Consider the following 19,513-nt stretch of genomic DNA (forward strand, 5'->3'; position numbering starts at 1 on the left):
CCACAGTTCCCAGTTCTGTTCTGGCCCCACACTACAGCCATTCCTTTTCCCACAGGTTTGGGGTGTCCCCAGGGCAAGAAGGGCTGGGTGAGGGTGAGGATCTGGGTCCTGCAGCCCCTCAGGCCTGTTCAGCAGCTCCTGCCTCGGGCCTGCCGCACCTTGAACCAGCCCGAGTTTCTGTGGCCACTTTGAAGCTCCCAGGTCTCATCTCCTCAGGCACCCACTGAGGCTGCTCCTCACACAGTGGGAAACAAGACAGCAGCTCCTTGGGAACCCTGCTGCTCTCTTGAAGAGCCCATTTGAATGCAGCTCCCAGGGCTGTGGAGCGTCCGGAGCCTGGCGGGCCCAGTTCTCCGGCTCTGTCGCCGTGTAGGTGTTTTTGTGGAGAGAGCTGCCATTAAGTGGCTCCTGAATAACTGATCAGGTGCTTTCCTCGTTCCCTATGAGCCCTGTGTGCTGGAGCAGGGGTTCCCAGCCATGGGTGGAACAAGAACTGCTTCAAAGAGGTGCAAGAGGCAGGAACACCCTCATAGCCAGGATCGGCCTCGTCTGTGCCGGGGCTGCAGGGAGGGTGCTCAGGGGATGGGTTATGGCTTGGCTTCTGGAAAAGCAAAAAGGCAAATGAGCCATGGAATTGGGATCCCTTTGTGTGGTGAGGATAAAAGGGTTGCTAAAGTGGGGAAAACACCTATGTTATCCTGATTTGGGAGCAAGGGGGGAAGCTGTGGGAAAACAATCTTAATTTAAATGGGATGTGGGTGGGAACAAGGAGGCGAGGCAAGCTCCATATTCCTGCTGCTGTTACAGGCTGGATGTTTTTGCTGCTGAAAGTTTTCCTCTTATTTCCATCCATGCACCTGCTAAGGGGCAGCTACAGTGACTCTGTATGTCTTCCTTAGAATGGATCATGGAGAGATCCAGTGGCTCCACTGGCTCAGGATCCCTGTGCCTGGAACAGAAGGAGATTTGGGCTGGTTTGGTTCCCCACGGAGGGTAGGGACACAGGACCTGCTGCCTGGTCTTTCCCTGTGCTGCCAAGAGCTGGGATGAGGACATGGAGGTGCATTTTCCTTGTGCCATGGCATCACCCTGGCCCGTGGCCAGCCCATCATCCACACTCTCCTTCCTCCCGCCGTGAGTCACGGCCTCGCCTCGGAGCCGACTGACTTTGGACTCCTCGGCAGGGAGCCACACCTTTGGTAATGACAAAAAGCAGCATTTGGAGCTTCTGAGCCGTGACATCTGTGGCATGGAGAGGATGCCAGGGGGCAGATCTCACGACTCCAGTGCCATTCCTGGGGAGGAGACTGAAGAGGAACCGCCAAGATCTGAGGAGAAATGTTCCCTTTCTGATTCTCTCTGCTCCTAAGCAATGCTCCCTGGACTGGGCTCCACAGCTGTGCTGCCCTGAGGGTGGCAGAAGGATAGTGGTGGCCAAGGGGCAGCCACTAGTGGCCACAAAATTGGATTTTTTACCTGGTGTATGACAAGCCAATAGTGACACACTTGAGAGAGACACTGATTATTTATTTCAGGGTTGTGCAGCCTGGGTGCTCAGTGTATTCCACAAACCAAGCACACCCCACCGAACTTTCCTGCTGTTATTTATACGCAGAAAGTCAGAGTTAGTAACTTTTCAAGCACAATCCTTTCTCAGGATTTGTCAGTAATTTCCATACAAGTTGTTCTCCACATGCCCAGGGGAAGGGCAACATCTTTCTAACCAGTAGGTATAAAAGGTAGGCATGATTTTTGTTGTTTTAACAAACATAGTTCAGGTATAGAATCTGCCAGTTTTGAAAGCTACCAATGCTTACATAAACATACACCAACATCTTAATTCAGGTCCTCAAAGCTTGTTTCTTTTAGGGTGTCCTTGACTAAGGGATGCAGCTGCTGCCTGTCCCACTGATCAGAATCACAGAATCCCAGAGCAGTTGAGTTGAGAAGGGCCCTCTGGAGATCATCCAGTCCAACCTCTCCGGCAAGGCAGGGTCACCTGGAGCAGGTGACACAGGATTGCCTCCAGGTGGGTTTGGGATGTGTCCAGAAAGGGAGACTCCACACCCTCCCTGGGCAGTTCCAGTGCTCGGCCATCCTCCATGGGAAGAGCTTCTTTCTCATATTGAGGTGGAACTTGTGTTTATGCTCCTTGTCATCAAACACCACTGAACAGAGCCTGGCAACATCCTCTTGTCACACAATTTGAGATGTTTGTACTGATTTATGAGATTCCCTCCAGACTGACCAGGCCCAGGTCCCACAGTCTCTCCTCATCACAAAGATGCTCCAGATCCCTCATTATCCTTGTGGCCTCTGCTGGACTCTCTCCAGCAGCTCCCTTTTTTATTTGTCCTTGTCCAGACCGGACACAATCAGATAATACTGAAATATTTCCCAACACTACCCACACCCTATCCCTCAGTGCAGCGGGGCCGGGATTCGAACCCGCGTCCCGCGCGCGGAGCAGGTGGAGCGGGGCGGAGCCAATGGCGGCCGCGCTGCCGCGGGGGGAGCCCCGCCCACAGCCCGCACCGCGCGGTCACCATGGCAACAGCGGCGCTTCCCGCGGGGCCCCGCGGCCGCCGGGGCGAAGGGGCCGGACCGGCACCGGGGCGGGACATTCCCGCCTCCCTCCCGCCGCCCTCCCGCCGCCTTCCCGCAGCCCCTCGCTCCGGGGCAGCGCCGAGGGACGGCCCCCTGCCCGCCCCGCCCTCGGCCGTGCCCGGCCGCCGCTCAGCACCGCCGCCGCCGCCGCGGGGGGAAAGGCCGCTGCGCGCCCAACTTCACTTCAAACAACTTCCCCGGTGCGGCGGAGCCGGCGCCCGGGTTTGCGGAGGGAGCAGCCGGTGGCTTGGCTGGGTGAGTGCTGCTGGCGAGGCGGTGGTGGGACAAAGTGCTCGCTCACCCTTGGGGCCGGCGCGGGAATCCCTTCCCCGTTTCCCCGGGGGTGCTTCGCCCTCCGCGCCGCCCCCGGGGCGAGCGGGGCCGGGGTGCGCTCGCCGCTCCCGCATGGCCCCTCGCCCTGCTGCCGGACCTCGCTGCTTCCTTCTCGCTGCGTCAGAGCGTTGGAAAGAAGGGAAAAGCCCCCTTCCAAAAAAAAAAAAAAAAAAAGCAAAAAAACCAGCAAGCCCCGTTCCGTGGTTCTAATTCTAATGCAGGTGGGGAGGGGTTGTCGCTGGTTTTTGGTGGATGGTGTTGTTGCTCGTGGTTCTGAGGATTAGAGCGTAATTTTGTAATCCACGAGGGCTGCAATTATCTGTTCCTCGCTGGATTAGGGATGATAATGTGCTTGGAGGTCTTAAATGGACAAATAAAGATGCTCCCCCTTTCTCCCCCCTGGTTTTACAGCCGGGCGACGGCTCCTTGGGCAGAGCAGGAGGGATTCAGGCATTCTCGAGAGTGGTATGTGACTCCTTAATGCCTTGGATTTCAGGAAATAGATTATTTGCTCATTACAATTACTTTGAAGTGCCAGTTTAGAGTCATCATGCTGCTTCTTTTTAATTGAAGATGCACATAGCTTTGTTTGTTGGCATCGTGTGTACCTAGAATCTCAAGATAGCTTGGGTTGGAAAGGAAATTAATCCTCCTGCTAGGGGCATATATTTTTATTTTGGAAGCACTGGGGTGAACAGATTTGTGTTGTTCTGGTGATATGCGGCTCATTTGTTAATTTTTCCTCCTAACTTGGTTTGTATGTGCACGGAGAGACGAGGAGTGCTGCTTCGGGGTGGAAATAGCTGGTCCAAAAAATCACGTGCAGGTCAGTTCCCTGAATTTGCACGGAGTTCTGTGCTGGGATTTGGGAGGGAGCAGCACTGGGATTCTGGACGGGTGAAGCTAATCAGTGAAATCCCAGAATTTCCTGTGTGGTGCTGCACGGAGCCGGCTGGAAAGCTTTGCCTTCCTGAGCCTGCCTGCAGCATTGTTGCTGTTCTTGCCTTTCTCCCGTCTGGAGGTGAGAGATTAATCCCGTGGATTCAGGTATTGACTTGACTTCTATTTCTGTGGCGTAATCCGGGTGATTCTGATTTGTGTGTGCGGAATGGGATTAGGGGAAATCACACTTGGCAGATGGTAGAGCTCTTCTGTGCCATTAGGAGATATTGTAACCTTTGATTATACCTGCAGGGCTGGGAACAGAGCTCAGGCTCTTTGGGGTTTGCTAACAGAATTCCAGTCCAGATCAAATATTGCTCATGATAAATTACTGGGATCACATTAAAGGAGCTGCAGCAAACTGAAATGGATGTTTTGTCCAAACTGGTGCTTTACTCCAGGGTGGTAATTGCAGGCAATTTTCCCTGTCTGCTGAGGGGTAAACTCTGTTTCCAGGGTAACTGGGAAGTTGTTCAGCTGCTTCTAAGGTACTTTTTGCCAGAGCTGAAGGTTTTTGGCATTTTCTTTTCCTTGTCTCTCCTCCACAAACCAGAAAGATTTGCATCTTTCTAACGACCACATGAAATTGGGAGTTTTCTTTGTTTTCCTGTGACGTTGGCTGGGTGTGTAGGGAAGCAGACAGTTGTGTGGCAGAAATGCTAATAAAGTTACCTGGCAGCTTAATCCAGGTCTTTACCTTTGAGACTTTCTCAAAGAAAAAAAAAAAATCTTTTAAGAATTTATAAACTTTTCTCCCTCTCTTCCTTGTTTGTTTTTTTTTTTTTTCTGGTTAGGATTTTCTTCTCAGTGTGCTCTGTCTTTTCCTGTAAAAATTATCAAGGATATTTATTAGTAACTAAAGCTATGAAGCCTTTGTGCTTCAGAGTAGTTAAGGAGGTTGGAATCCTATTTAAATAGATGTTGTAGCCTGTAATTCTTTTAATTTGTGAAGGGTTTATTGAAAATGGGCGTGTAAACTTTTCCTCTGTTTCAGACAATGCCCTGAGCTAATTCTGAGCTAAATGTTTCCTTCCCAATGTATAGAAGACACAGAACCAAGTCACTCTGGAGTGTCAGAGTATGAAAAGTCTCTAAAAGGAGACCAATTCTAGGGCTGTTTCTGACTCAAACACTTTGGTTTGTCATTTTTGTGCTGTCTCATTTTATATGTGGCAGTGAAGGACGTGCACAGCCCCAGCCCCAGGGTTGTGCTCACGCTGCAGTTCTGGAGCTGCTGCTCTTATGGCAGGAGAAAGGGCACAGTACCCATCTGTGCTCCTCCTCACGCGGCCCTGGCCTCTGAGATAACCAGGGATTCAGAATATTTCCATGCCTGATGATGAAGCAGTTTTTCTCTCTGCCATACTGAGGCTTTGTGTGGCTGCAGGATTTTTTTTTTTGCTTTTTTTTTGTTGTTTTCTTTTTTTAATTCCATTTTCAGCCACGTGCAGCACCATCACCTTGAGTGTTAATTGAGCCCCTTGTGCATGCAGACTCCTCTGGCAGTGGCAATAGGCTTCCCAAATTCCCTGATTTCTACCAAAGGGAAAAAATAACCCAAAAAGCCTTGAAAATAGGCTTTGCTGAAAGCAGGAATTTCAGACTTTCTTTCATGAGTTTCCCAGCCCTTCCTGCCCCATGTGCTCAAGGTGACATTCAGACCACATGGGAAAGAAGCAAGTCCTGACCAGCAGGTCCCAGGTGGATGGAGAGCTCAGCTATTCCTGCTCCTGGGATTCTTTGCACAGCTCTGTGATTTTGCTTGGGTGTTGTCCTGGACTCTGCTCCATTCAGCACTCATGTTTCTCTGGCTATTAGATAATTTTGAAACCTGTCCTGTCAGCTGCCCTCTCTTTTGCACGTGTTTGGTTACTGCAGAGTGAAAAAGGAGCTCAGTCTCTGTGGTCAGGAACGTGTTGCTCTTCACTCCCTGGTCCTTGCCCTGGAGTTACTCTGTGTTTGATTGTTGCTCATGGAGCTTCCTCCCTTCTGGCAAGTTTTCCAAGTAACATGAGAATCAAATTGATATTATTTGTCCTTGAGTTTGTAAACAGAGATAAGACAACTTCCCATAGTCTTGAAAATTCCATTGTAGTGTTGCTTGTGGGGAGTGCTGTGCAGATCAGGGACAGGACTTGGGATCACTCAGAGAGGATTTCCCTGAGTGTGTCATTTAGGGACACCTTATAGCTGTGACTTCCTCTGCTGGCTGCTTGTGTGTTTAAAAATTGTGCTGATTTCTTATCAGGGAGTTTCATAGATCAAGGTATTTCTCTAAGCCATGGTGTGCTTTCTCAAATTGATATTCCACAGAAGTTGATAACTTGGCACTGTTCCCTCTCCAGGGGAAGAGTCCTTTGGCAATGTGTTGGTCATGCTGACTTGTGTGCTGGGTAGTTAGTGAAAAATTTGACTAGTAAAAGGGTGTGTCTAAATCCAGATTGGAGTGTTCTGCATCCATTTATGTGTAATATCATTGTTCTTTCCTTATTTTCAAGCTGTTTCTTTTAATGGGATGTTTTCTTGCCTGAGGTTTGAAGTCTTTCACTTTCTGAGCTGGGTGAATGTCCATGATGCTGTTGATCATAGGGAGCACTGTGCAGTGCTACAGCCTTTCTACTCACTGATTTTATAAATTTATTTCTTAGGGAAAGGTACAGCTTGTTCAATTCTCAAGTAGCAGGCAGCATTTGGGAAGGAAGGGACCATTCCAGTGAATCCTTTATTGAGCAGATCCTGCTGTGTGCCATGGGCTGCTTGGAAAAGCAAGACTGAAATAAATGCTTAATCCTGCAAGCCCAGGCATGAGGTTTGTGGTGATGCTGTGAGCCCAGTCTGTATCACTGGCTTGTGTCTGGTGCACAGGGGTGACTGGAACCTGGCAATGTTGCAATGTTTTTAGGTGTGTTTTTGGGTTTGTGTGTAGGAATCTCCCAAAGTCATCATAGGGCAAAAGCCTATGATTTTTTTGCTTTTGCTTCAGAAATCTCTTTAAATGAAAAGTCTCTGGTTGTGGTAGTAGGATTTGCAGTGTAAACCACTGTGTGGTTGTCTTGAGCTCACAGCCAAAGACTGGAATAATAGCATTGGGAGAGCTGTGGAATTCTCTCCACAGCAACCAGTCTTGAATCCTAATCACAGCTTGGAATGACCATAGCTTGGTAGGTTTAACAGCTTAACTGGAAGATTTATGCTTGACAAACTTGAGATGCACCTGCCCTAGGCAGCTGAACATGCAGACTTTTCCTAAAAATATCCAGGAATTGGCTGTTGGGTTGCCTGGGATGTGCTTCCAGTGAGATGTGACTGTTGATTCCAGGGAGATGCTCTTCTTGCTGGGATAGAAGAAGTGAAGTTGGTTCTCTGTTCTCTTGTCCTTCATTGACTCTCAGTGAGATTGAAGGACATATCATGACCTTCTGAACTCTCAGGCCATTCTTTTCAAGCTGTGTTCCAGGAATAATTAAAAAATTAACAAGTAAGAAAGCTAGAGCAAGTCAATTGCTCTTTGCCTTGAGAGGGCTCCTATAGGTGAAGAGGACTTTCTATGTCTTGAGTTCTGTTAACTGGCAGGAAAACCAAATTTTTATGAAAAACTAGATATTGAGTGTTGCCAAAACACACTAAATTTAGTGTGGTGGCTGTTTTCTCTATTTGCAGCTATTGCTTAAAAAAATCCCTAATGTGTCCCTCTTATTCTTGTGTTTGGTATGACCTGAACATCTGATCACAAAAGGAGATTTAAGTCTACTGGGTGATGATTTTCCTCAGGCCTAGACTTAAAGAATTGAGACTGTTAAAATTAAGCTGTTTATGGGAGCATTCTTTATCTTTAGATTCTTTTCTCAAATCAAAGAGGTTTATTTTTTTGGTTCCCACTATCTTTGGTTTGTTCTGGGAATACGTAATGCTGTAACTTCTGCAAACAAAGATGCTTTCAAACAGCTTGGGGATATTTTTCAGTGCATCTGTATAAATAGGAGAACATTAATACATATTTTTGCAGTTCCTGAATGCCTTACACTTACATTGAGACAATGGGAGTAGAATTTTCTTTTTATGCTCTTCAGCTCTACAAAACACGCTTGAGGAGAGGAAATGAATGTTTTCTGAGGGTTGTGTGATTGTGGTGATGCAGCTTCAGCAGTCCAGGGCACAGAGGGTTATTATCCAAAACACTGTTTGTGGTTGAGTCATGTCCAATGAGCACACACTTAAACACTGGGAGTGGGGGGATCTGGGCTCCTCTAAAGCCACTTATAGAGCTGTTCATTACAAGTTCTTATAGGATTTAGGTGCCAAAACTTCCAGTTTTGGGCTAGAGTAAAGCCTTTGCTTGCCTGAAAGAAGATAGTGTTGGTCTTGCAGCAGTGTGAGAACTGAAAGCTTCTTACTATTGTAGTAATTACGAGTCAGGATGGTCATTAGGCTGGTGTAACGAGCAGGAAAAGATGATAATTCAGTTGCTGGAGGTTTGCTATCTCCCAGTTTTCACTGGGAGGGAAGTGTGTGCGCTCCAGCTCCTCCAAAGAGCGATGCCGCAGCACGGGCAGCTTTGAGTAAGGCTTGTCTTACTGTACACAGTTAGATGAGCTTTAATGTGGGGAGGGAGGAGATCTGAGCCTTGTTTCCAGGTCAAAACACCCCTTTCATTTGGTTGGGGGCTGGGAATCGCCAGGATCCAAGTGGGATGTTAACTCCAGCTCCGGGCTTGACCCAGTTCCAGCGCAGAGCTCCGGGAAGCGCCCGTGCTCCAAACGGGCAATTCCAGCTCTGCTGCAGGGGCAGCGCTCGGGTGCTGAGGCATGGCAAAGGTAGAAGAAAAAGAAGTTAGCTGCATTCTGTTGTTTGAATCTGAACCAAATTCGTTTAGTGCATTGGGGAGGAGGTGAAGAAGTGAAAGTGCTCAGCCTGTATTTTGTTATTTTCTCTTTGATTCTGGTATTTATAGTTTACCCTTCATAGTTTCCAGGGGTAGGAAGCTGCCAGTGTTTTAGTAAAATGCATGAAAAAAGGATTTGTGTGTGCTTTTAGTGCTGCCATACACAGCAGCCTCTTCTGTTTATATTTTCATAGTGACTGTTTTTGTAATCACAGTATTGGTTAAATATGTGCTTTCAGTGCCTTTCAACAAGTGATGTTAACAAACATCAAGTTCTAAAACGGGTTATTCCTGCTATCTTAAAATGAGGACTATCATTATTTTATAGTGCTGGTGAGACTCTGAAAGGCACCAACAGGAGCAGAATTTTGTCTTTATTTTTCTCATTTAATGAGCTCAGCCTTCAGCCCATGCTAGGCTTGGCTGTGTCAGTGCTGCCATAGCACCGGCGGCTCCTCTCAGGGAGGGAGTTGTGCCAACATTTAGGAGGGATGTTTATCTGCTGGGAGTATGTTCAACCTTACAAGGCTTTCCATGGACAAAGCTGCCTCATCCATAACGAGCCCAGCAAAGCCAGGATGTGTTTTAAACAGAGTTGGAATTTCTGGCCACTGTAACAGTTTGATATTTCATGAGAACACTGGGAATTCTTCATTGACCCAAACGAGCACAACAGGCCTTTCTGCTGAAGCTGAGCAGCATGGCTGGCTCTCTCCCTAACTGAGGGACCTTACAGAAATGTCACTGTTGTTATTGTTGTCAAACAGTGTCTTACTGTATTGGCACTATTGAATGTCAAATATTGGTGTAATCTGTCATTAGAATGTTTTCAGCAGCATGATAGCTGCAGTGTTGTCTAAATACCATCCTGTTCCTGCTGTAAACATGGTTCAGTGTGGGTTTTTTTCATGTTTAAGCAGCAATAACAGTTATGTCCAAGAGAAGCTGTGGCTGCCCCATCCTTGGAAACATTCAAGGCCGGGTTGCTCCAGGTTGAAGCAACCTGGGATAGTGGAAGGTGTCCTTGTCCATGGCAAGGGCTGGAATGAGATGAGCTTTAAGATACCTTCTAACATTTCTGTTCTTCCATAATGGATATATTCATTTATCCAAGTAGTATTAAGTATTTTTAAAACATATGGATTTATGTATCATAATTCTTACAAGTCATCATAATGTTCAGTTAATGTTCTTCACAAAATGAATATTTTAAAAATAATTAAATCACTACTGTCTGTGAAGGAGAGATTAAATGAATCACTCTGTTTACAGCAGAGTTTCCAGTACAAATTCAGGTCTTTGCTACTGTCTTAAGTAGTTTTAGTCACTATTCCTGTGTGGATGTGTGGCTGCTGGAGAGGTTTCTGCTCTCACTTGACAGGGCAGTGATGTTCCCTTGCCTCCTTCCTCAGCTGGGTGAATCACAGCCCATCGGAAACGCTCATCAATAGTTACAGGTCAGCATTTCAAGAAGGTCAGGGAGGCTTTTCTGCCTCGTGAGCATTATGCTAATTCAGTTGTTAAACATATTGGAATTATGTTTCCTTTTGCTTCTGCAGTGCTTGCAGATTCCATGGGAGCCTTTTCCCTGTGCTGGGAGCACAGAGGGTTAGTTTTGAGCAGGGAGAGGTTTTCTTGTAGCCTGTGCTGTAGTCACACACAGGAAATGTGTCTGTAGATCTCGGTGTGAATCTGTTCTTCCTGTGAAAGATTTGCTTGAGTAGTGTCACTGTCATGTTGGTGCTCATGCATGAGGAGGAAATTGAAGGAGATGATGGAGAGGCTGAAGCCTTGAGATGAAATACATATTTTCCTCTCCCAGAGGCACTTCACTGAAGCACCTGTGTAACTTAGGCCTTAGTACTGACACCTCTGACAAACCATATTGAGCATTTTCTCTCTTATTTGTTCTTAAATACTGGGAATGTGTTTTAGTATTGCTTCCACACCAGCACATGTAGAATCTTCAGAGATTATTTATGCTCTGTGTGTGTGATATATGTGCAAAGAAATGATCACACAGAGCATTGTCTTTGTTGATATTGGACTGTTGCACACAGTGTAGAAAGCAATTAATCTGGAATCCAGGTATTTTGTACTGTAGATTTATGGCTGGCTAAGATAGTGTTTTCACAAGCTTGGCTCTGTAGGGAGCAGGTTCATATATTTTTTCAGATTGTCTCCAAAATTCTTGTTTCAGTTCCATTGAGTTAATTATTTTTTTAATTTAACAGCTTTTATGCCAGATTTGCAGACTTCAAAAATGCTGAAAATGGTTATTTTAAGGTTAAAGCTCTTTCCATCTTTGTTCACTTGACTCTAGAAGTGGTGCTCTCTTCTCTGTCATGTTTTGTTTGATAACCCTGAAAAGCTGGACTTGAACTGAGCTCCCAGAGCCCAGGTTTGGAGCTGCTTACAGAGTCAGCACCACAACTAATCAGATCTAATGGCTCTGCTCCTGCTCACATCTGGACTGAAGGCTGGACTGAAAAACTTGTTAAGGCATGAGTGTATATTTTAAAATATATAATTAACAGAGGGTTGTTTATAACTGTTTAACCAATATTGGCTCTAAACCAATATGCCAGACAGTGTTTGTAGTAGGTTGGACTGGTTTTTATTAGACTGCAGAATCTGTGGCATTTATCACTTTGCTAAGGAGCAAACAGGCCACACACTGCCTGAGCCCTGGGCAGGTTTGGTCAGTCAGAGCTCTTCCATCCTGTCTGTCTGCTCCTTGTTAATCCTGATTTTTGAACACCTTGGCTTTTGAATCTAATGACTTTGGGAAGGAGAACTCATCAGGCTGTCTGGTACTTCACACAGACCTTTTGCCTGTAGTTTGCTGGTTGATTCATAGGTGGTGAAACAAAATGAAAAAATTGCCCAATCTTCTTCACTGAGCAGTTGTCTCCTGTTGGCTCATCAAGTCTCAAAACTGCAGATTACTAGAAAATGAAAAGAAATTAGATTTTGTGCCTAAGTCACTTCTGAAGCATCCTGCACCAGCTGCTGTCTCATGAAAGATTTTGGGACGTGTGGATCTTTAATTTCCTTTCCAACTTTGCCTCTTCACATTCAGTTGCATGGATTGGCATGGCTCCTGTTCTCTAACTGATTTGGCTCAGGTGGGATTCCTCCTGTAGAAATTCTGGATGCAATGCCAGTTATCTGTTTTTATCACAACTTAATGCCATCCTTTGAATTTGCAGATCTGCACCAAAAAGGCCAGTGCGGGAGTTGGCTCAGCAGATTTATCAGTAGCTGCAGGACTTGTGCCTCTTGAGGCTGCTGAGTGTCTCGTGCCTTCCAGAGACATCCAGTGCTGTTAACACTGATCACAGTGGGATCAGTGGGTCATGCTTCACTCTGGGACATTTTGGGGACAGGCATGAACAGAGCTGGGAGAACTCGGCGTATCCTGGTTTTCTTTTGAGTCAGATTTCAGTGCAAGGATCCTTCTTTGTAGTAACTTTGGAGAGGTGTTTCTAAATTCACTGTGAGATCATTCTCAGGTTACTAAATCCCTTCATTGGATATGCCCTGAGAAACTGGGATCAGGTGCCAGGGCTGCTGTAATTGTGGTGTGAGTGTGGCTGGGTGGGGGGTGATTTGAGGGAAGCTTCACAGTCTGGCTGCTCATGGGCAAGTGAGTGCTCGTGCTGAGGTCAGGATGAACTGGTGAGGACAAACCTGTGATCTTTCACTCCTCCTAATTTTTGTGAGCTGCAAAATATGCCCTGTGTCAGCTATTCATTATTACCCTGCCTTAAAATGTAGGTGATCTCTACATTGGGCTATGAGTTTCAAGTGCTTTCATGTTCCTCTTCTATCTTCATTTTGATGTGTTAAAGTGTATCTCTGTTCTCTGTGCTTAAAACTTCTCAGAAGGTTAAAAAGCCCCCAGGGTTCACTTGTGGTTAAAAATGCCCTTCTGTGCCAAAGCTGTGAGTGTGGTTTGAGCAGCCCCTGGGTTCTCTGGGCCTCCCTGTCCCTGTGCTGGATGTGGGGGATGTTCCACACCAGTGCTTGTGCATGTCCAGGCACTCCCAGGTTCCCAGTGCCACTGTTTGGATTTCAGAGCTGGTTTTTCCCACTTCAGCTATTTCTTTTTCTTTCACCCCCCTTCAATAAATATGTTAATATTTTTAGTGCCTGAAATGTTGTCTATCCATTAATATGGTTTTTTTTCCCTTTCTGTGCTTTCTCAAGCATGTAGGGAGGTGGAGGGGATTGTTTAATACCCACAAGGCTGTACATATTATCAATAATTCATTGCATCATTTTGCTGAATAATGTTGTGTTTCTGAAGAACAAGGTAGTGTACAATGCATGTGCAGGCTTGTTGCTGTCAGAGTTCTTGGCTTAAACATCCTTTTGTTCAGAAACGGGGAGAAATGCAGTGTCACTGCTCTGGCTCCTCAGTCACACACGACCCTCTGTGCTCTGTTCCATTTGTGAGGCTTTGGGGGAAGAGGAAGCTCCTTTGTGGATTGCTGGTAGCAATGCCCTGCTCACAGGCAACCAAAGGAACAAGCTGGCAATACCCAGCCAGTGCTTCTGAGGTGGGAATTTGCATTAATGTGGGGAAAAAACCGATTTCCTGCATATGTAAAAATCCAGGTGTGCCCACCAGAGGAAAAAGAGGAGCCTTATCATCAAGGCAGCAGCAGTAACTCTTCTGGCACAACGTCAGGCATTGTTGACAGAGCAGGTTTGTTCTGGGAGTGCAGCTCAGGCAGTTTATTGATGGCTGGCAGGAGGCAGCACCCTGCTGCAGCACCAAATCCTACCTGGCTTAGTGCCAGGTTAGGTACACAAGGAAGAGATCAAAGAGCTGTTGGAGCACTGGGAACAACCTGAGAGGCAAAAAGGTTCATGTCTCAGTATGTCAGTGTGTTCTAGAGGGGACTTAAGGGATTTTGGGAATGATAAATCCCACCAAGTATTTGGCTTTTATAACAATATTTTATTTGACTCAGAATCGATCCACCCCATCTCTCCTTAGTCCTATGCTTTTTTCATTGTCTGTGAGGTGGGAGTAGAAATGGTAAATCTGGGGGTTATGTCCATTTTAATGGCTCCACCAGTATCCTGAAAGGCATAATTAGAGTAAAATTAATCCAGTTTAATGCTGTTAATATTTTTCTTGTTCGAAGTTGGGTCATCTTTTCTGTGAAGCACTTGAATTGCTGCTGTAGAGCTGGGGATGGAGGTGCTGCCAGGGAGATGGAGTTGTGTTGTTTATTAATGCCAGCTCTGCCAGTCTTTTGTCACAGTGCTTGCATCCTGCAGCAGTACCAGGGAGATCTCCTTATCTCCAGCTCAGTACCACTCTGCTGCAGCTTTGCACACTTCATCTTGAGGGCAGAGGTTGCTACAGCTCAGAGCAGCAGGCTTTGGAATTGTTCATTTGTTCTCAGAACAGAATCATCTGTTCTGGGAGCCACTTGGTCCAGCCCTCTGTTTATCAGTGTCTTTCTCCCATGAAGCTGCAGTTCATTTCCAGAGCAGTGCCTGGTACGAGTATTTTGGGCTTGAGTGTGTTTGCTTGTTGACTGAACTCGACTACGTGCTTATGCTCTGACTAATCAAATATCTGAAAGGTGGAATGATGGACTGAATGGAGAAATTGCTGTTACACAGTATTGGCTCTCTGTTTTGACAGAAAATGTGTCATTAGCAGCCAAATCAAAAGCTGTTGAACACAGAGCTTTTTGAATACGATTTTTTAAGATCACAAGTGGCAAACCAGCCATCAGAGAAGATGTCAGACAGCAGAGCTGTGAGAGCTGAAGCAGCACATGAATATTTGATTCAAAAATCTGCAGTGACAATTTTCCCCAGATCACCCAGAGAGGTTTTGGAGTCTTCCTCAGTGGAGTTATTCCACAACTGTGCTGTGTGCTCTGGGATGACCCAGCTCAAGCAGGAAGATGGGACCAGATGACCCTTTGTGGTCCCTTCAGTCTGAGCCTGTCTGTGATCCTGTGATTCCTTTTGTCCAGGTGAAAGCTTAGGAGCAGCATAATCTATTGCAGCATCTCTGCTCTGAGCGTTTTATCAGTAGCTGCCACGTGCTCTTTGTGAATGAGTCTTTGCTGGCAACTGTGCAGCCTCTGAATGTGTTCATCAGGAAAAGTGCAGGTATAAAAATAATGCACTGCAAACCTGCTTTCTTGTTTTTGCAGAAGCAAAGGAATGTTAATTCCTAGCCCTTGGATACACGTTAGTCACCACAGCTAATTATGCACATACATAATTTTTAATGTCATTATTTTGGTCTTTTGTCTCATCACTGTGTTTCCTTTGTCCTCCAGTTTCAGGGGTTCAGGTTTTCTCCAGATGGTTAAACTGTTGAAGTGATCTCTGTGTGTTCAAGGTCATGCTCCAAGGCCAGTAGCCTCAATTTTTCTGCAAGTCTAGATGAAACCACTTTTTTTCCTCTCCATATGGCAATAACTTAATTAATTTTTCAGCACTCAGATGAATGTATAAAGTCTCAGTATTTATAAGTTTGTCCTGGTGACCCCATGTCAATCACAGGACAGCTCGAGCTGGTTGTACTTTCTGAAGGTGGTTTACTGTGCCAGGCCACAAATGCGTTTTCCAGTGCTGGAAATCCTGATAGAATTTGAGGAGGCAGATCAGAGGATTAGGGGCTTTGTCCTTCTGACACAAAAGCACCTGCTGTGCATGAAGGCAAGCAGGAAATGTCTTCTCACCTCAAGCTATTTCTGTGTTATGGTGACCTTCTGAGGCTGGGCTTGTGTGAAAAGATCCATCCCCTGATTCCTGCCTAGGGGGCACAGGGCCATGGGTCAACTTTATTTCTGAAGGCTTCAAAGTGCTGTGGAGGCACTTGCCTATTTTTGTAACAAGTAGGTGGATTTTTTCAATAAACCAAAGCCCACGGATCTGCTTCACTCGATCCTTTGGCTTGAATTCCTCAGCAGGCCAGCCAAGCCTCCTCCCCCACGGGAGAGCTGCACCTCCTGTGCTTCTCATGAGCTTTGGAGTCCCCACAGCAGCCTTAGCAAGGTGTGCTGCAGTCCTATTTTAACTGCACCTGTGCTCATCAAGGGCTTCCAATGTCAGTGGCCAAGTAGCTCCCACCACTGTTTTGGGAGGAAACTGTTCCAGTTATATCATTGCTGCTTTTAAAGCATTTGCAGCAGCTGGCAGCTCTGAAGGCAGCAAATAAAACAGAATCCAGTGGTGGCATCCATGTCCTGTCAGCTCTGAGATCAGACTCTTGTCCTTCATCTTCCCTTGTTGCCAAGAGGATGAGAAGTATGCACAGTTACAGTAAATATTTCCAGGTGTGGGTGGTCTCTAAGCTCCTTTTACTGCTGAAACGTGGTACTGAGCGTGGTATTGTACAGGGGAGTATCAAATGGAAGAATGCCAAAGTTGTTTTTCAATCCCATATTTCTGTCTGTGCTGCAGCTGGCTCATCCATCTCCTTACACTCCTTCAGCTGTGTCCATGGTGTGCCTGCCAAATGAGAGCATTCCCACCCAAAGCTGGAGCCTCTGGAGAAACACAGCCCTGCCTTGATTCTGGGGGCTTTGGAAAGCACTGCCTGTTCGAGGTCAGAGGGATCAGTAGCTGTTTGATGTATTTCTGAAACTATAATGAGCCAAATTTCACCTTTGAAAGCAAGGTCATGAAGATCATAGACTCAAAGGACACATAAATAAATTAGCTTTTGATTAATTCCATCATATTCGGGATGTGTAGCATAAGAAAAAGAGAGTCAGGGATTTAACTCATTCCTTCAGAATCAGTGCAGAAAAATTTAACTCAGCCAAGATTTATTTTAAAGATTTATTTTAAAAGTGAAGTTAAGCTTTCCTCAACAAGAGGACTGTTACAATGAACCAGCAGGAACTTTCATGGTGTTTCTGAAAAGGTTTGAGGAGAAATTTGCCAAATTGCAAATTCAAGTACCCACTCTCTTTTGTGTCTTCGATGTGACCCTGTTGACATTTGGGAGCTGCAGATGGAATCAAGTTCTCCCTGAAACAACCAAACATCTTCCTGGAAGAACCTTAATTTGACTTTTTTCTTTTTTTTCAGTTCCACAATCAGTTTTTCCTGCTTGTAGCCAAACCTGATCATTAATATTTCATCTGGCACGCAATGCAGTTGTTTCTGGAATGTCTTTTTTTTCCTGCTAAACTGCATGGGAAGGTTATTTGCAGGTCTTGTTTGTGGTTTAAAAGCATTTGGAAGGATGAAACCTAAAAGAACATTAGCAGGAGTTGAAGCTGACCACAAAAGCAAAGGTTTGATGAGAGAAGCAAACAGAACAGCACTCTGAGGCCTGCTGGGAATAGCCACCTTCTGCACAAACACACTTTTAGCCTCACTTCAGCCTCATCCCATAATTCATGTTGTTCTGCAGAATGTCATCCTCAGCTGGCAGAAATCAGGATTTTGCTTTTATTCCCTATTTCAACTGCCAAAAGAATTGGACTTTCTGAAAATACCCACCCACTAATGAGCTGGGTGGAATCCCTCATGTGGAATGCTGGAAGTAAAAGATGATTCACACAGGAGGGTGAGGATATGCAGCTGCTGGTACCAAAAAATGGTGATTCACCAACATTTAATGTAATTTTCCTGCGGTTGGGGTTTTTTTCTACCTGAGACTCAAGAGACTTCCAAAACAAATCAGGTCTTCTGTGAAACTGGGAAGGGAAGAGAGTTTCCTGTGACATGAAGCTGTAAATGAGAGGGTTGGGGAGAAGGAAATTGTGGAAGGTTGGGGTGTAATGAGGCAGTTGTGCAGGTCAGAGGAAATGCCGGGCGTGCTCTGTCAGTCCCTGTGCTCTTGAGGGATCTCTTGAGCAGAACATGATGTACAAAGAGGAAAATCTCCAACCAAGACCTGCCTTGGACAAAGTTGATCTTGACAGAGAAGGAGTTGGCCTGAATTGTTTGTAGAGCAGTGATCATTGCCCCCCCAAAACCCAGTGCAGAAATTTCTGGAGCTGAATACCCAAAAAATGGATACGTGATGCTAAATCTATGGTTGCAAACTGTACATTTCCAAAGAGTGATATTCTGAAATAACTGGAGCAATCTGCCCCTTTTTGTACATTATTCCTGTTGGGTTATTAATTTTTGTGTAATCCTTGGACACTTCCAGGAATGGGGCAGCCACAGCTTGTCTGGGCAACCTGTGCTGATTATCCTACTACATCAGTGATCTTAAATTCATGCTGACCAGTGCATTTAACAATGAATTTTAGCTTTAATAAATAAATGTTACATCCTCTGTCCAGCCAGCTTGAATTATTGAAACAGCTGCTCTATAACTTTTTACCATTTTAACTGCTCAATCTTTGGAAACTAAAATACAAAAAAATAAAATTCTCACCATGGTAGTGAGATGGCAGCACTTAATGGAAAGGGTGGTTGAAAATATTGCAGTTCTTTAGTGCAGCTGCATGGGAGTGAAGCTCTGGCAGGTGATGATCATTATGCAATTGTACTGGCAGGAGCAATTAGAGATTTACAAGTGCTTGTAAATGCTGCTATTTATAGGATGGACACTATTTAATAAAATGCTAATCTTTTCTGCAGTGGGGGGAAATGTCAGAGTGGAGTCTTTTATCATTGGGTTGGGACTGGACTGTAACATCCAAAAGAGCAGCACTTAGTTCTTTTTGTAAGATAAAAGAACTAGAGGTTTCTGAGAGACTTGGACATGGGAAATGGAGGAAGGATATTTTGAATTTTGCAATACTTTGGAATTTTAATATTAATTATGTGTGTGGCTTTGCAGATCTGTCTGGCTTGTGAGATTTGGAATATGTGGTTTCAATTCTCAGCCTTCTAGTTTTTGTTATTGAGAAGTAGGACTGAGTTTCTCACTGTCAATCTGGGGAATGATAATTTAAATGCATTTTATTAGCTGTTTTTGCTTTGAGAATAAACTTGTCCTGGGAAACTAAAAATTAGAGCTATTATGAAAGTATTTTTGATAATTTTTCCCTTTAAGAGACCCTCAATGTCCTCTTAAATACAACTGATGGATCCCACTGCAGTGAATAATAATGTGAATCAGGCTTAAAACAAAAACAGAAAAAGCCTGCTTTTTACTGAATTAGTTTGATGATCTACTTGGTTATGAAAGGTTCAGAATAGGAGTTTTTCCCTTCTTTGTGTTATTTTTGTTGCACTGTAGTAAGTCTGGTTCTTGTCAGCACTCACACTCGTACGTGCACAGTAAGTTATAGGATCTGCTCTGTTAATTCTTATTTAATCCAATCAGCACCTCTCCAAGTGGAGGAAGCAGCAGGAGGAGGATTTCTGGGGACAGGGATTGCTGCAGACTGACCCCAGTGTTCAGTCAGTGAGGACAGGAAGGAGAAAGGAGAGAAGAAAAAATGTTTGTAAAGACTGAATCGTTTTAGAGAGTGGGGCAACCTTTTGTAGGAGGGATGAAATAAATCTTGGTTTATGGTCATCTGCTCCCAGTAGCTCCTGTGGCTTGTTGGGCCAGGGAAAAGCTGCAGACCAGGGGAATGTACAGGATCATGGAATCCCATGGTTTGGGTTGGAAGAGTCCTTAGGCATCATCCAGTCCCAACCTCCCAACCACAGTCATGGCCAAAGCCTTGTTTTCAGAAGCTGCTAATATATGTTGTTATACAAACTTCTTCCTGTATCTACATAATAAGGGAGTAATTTTTTTTATGCTGGAAGCAGATTTGCTGATAAAGTTATATAAAAAGA

The 19,513-nt window shown here is 45.3% G+C and overlaps 1 protein-coding gene across 1 annotated transcript in view; it reads left to right on the plus strand.

Annotated features, from left to right (window-relative positions):
* Positions 1-2,635: 2,635 nt before the first annotated feature.
* Positions 2,636-19,513, plus strand: part of KIAA1671 (KIAA1671 ortholog) — a 64,633-nt gene continuing 47,755 nt past the window's right edge. The window contains exon 1 of the mRNA XM_056503912.1: positions 2,636-2,862. The gene's annotated coding sequence lies outside the window, so the exon portion shown is untranslated. The remainder of the gene's footprint in view (positions 2,863-19,513) is intronic.

The sequence above is a fragment of the Oenanthe melanoleuca genome, chromosome 15, assembly GCF_029582105.1.
Source record: "Oenanthe melanoleuca isolate GR-GAL-2019-014 chromosome 15, OMel1.0, whole genome shotgun sequence".
Classification (NCBI taxonomy): domain Eukaryota; kingdom Metazoa; phylum Chordata; class Aves; order Passeriformes; family Muscicapidae; genus Oenanthe; species Oenanthe melanoleuca.